General features: G+C 60.3%; 1 long non-coding RNA gene across 1 annotated transcript; it reads right to left on the bottom strand.

Annotated features, from left to right (window-relative positions):
- Nucleotides 1–164: 164 nt before the first annotated feature.
- On the bottom strand, nucleotides 165–968 carry LOC122544900. Its single transcript, XR_006310471.1, has 2 exons — nucleotides 633–968; nucleotides 165–524 (listed from the first exon to the last, which is right to left on the bottom strand). It is a non-coding gene; the product is annotated as an uncharacterized LOC122544900 (long non-coding RNA).
- Between the last annotated feature and the right edge of the window lie 159 nt (nucleotides 969–1,127).

Below are 1,127 nucleotides of genomic sequence, written 5' to 3'. Positions count from 1 at the left end.
CTCACCGCTGCATCCTCCGACTTCATGACTTCGTCTCCTCCCTCCGGCCCCAAGGTCTTCACGGTCAGACTCGCTGCTCCTTACCCCCCCCGCCCTCCTCCTCTTCCAGACATGTCCCCTGACCCGTGAATGGTGTGTACAGATATAAATAAAACTGGACGTGATGGTGGCCATCAGTGTTTCTTTGCGAAAAACCTCCAAGGTTACAAATCTATGTAAACAGTCACGCTGCTGTGACAGCCTCGAGTGGCATAGAACACTCCCATTTTTGTTTTTGCAAACAAGATGGACGGCCTCTGACGATCGAGCTCCCCCTCGCAACGTGGCATTGTTGCTGGAGTGTCCCCGCGGGCAGGGGGACGGTGTTCCGTGTTACGTGCCCTCCCTTTGGGCGTGCTGCCTCTTGTGCCTCAGGGCCTGCGTGGGGGTGAAGAGGAAGTCCTGCTGGCAGACCTGGCAGCGGTAGGAGACCTGGAGGGCGGACGGCGCCGGGGGGGCCCCTTCGAGACCGAGGTCGGGCGAGCCTGTGAGGATTAAACGCCGGTCGGATTAGCGGCCTCGCGCAGTGAGAGTGAGTGACTGTGTTAGAAAGCAACGCTGGGGTGTGCAGGCCGTCAGCGCGAAGGTCTTACCGGGTTCCTTGGCTCCGCAGCTTGCCTCGTGGCCCATGCGCTCCAGGGGTGTCAGGGGCGCGTACAGGTCACATGTCGGGCAGGACCAGAAGGTCCGCAGGCAGTCGCTGTAAAGGTCCTGACTGTCCTGCAGAGGAAGGTAGAGAGAGAGGATGGGCTGGAGAGCTCACAGACACAGCACTGACCAGGAACTCACCTGGGAATTATCACAAAGCAAGATCCTGCTAAACTGGGGGGAGGAGGGGGAGTCTTATTGGTGCTGATATTGTCTATAGTGCTGACCCTCCCACAGGGCCCACTCCCTCAGTACTGACCCTCCCACAGGACCCACTCCCTCAGTACTGACCCTCCCACAGGACCCGCTCCCTCAGCACTGACCCTCCCACAGCACCCACTCCCTCAGCACTGACCCTCCCACAGGACCCGCTCCCTCAGCACTGACCCTCCCACAGCGCCCACTCCCTCAGCGCTGACACTCCCTCAGCACTGACCCTC

This window comes from Chiloscyllium plagiosum, unplaced genomic scaffold (genome assembly GCF_004010195.1).
Source record: "Chiloscyllium plagiosum isolate BGI_BamShark_2017 unplaced genomic scaffold, ASM401019v2 scaf_73104, whole genome shotgun sequence".
Classification (NCBI taxonomy): domain Eukaryota; kingdom Metazoa; phylum Chordata; class Chondrichthyes; order Orectolobiformes; family Hemiscylliidae; genus Chiloscyllium; species Chiloscyllium plagiosum.
This window is presented reverse-complemented; position numbering and strand designations above follow the sequence as displayed.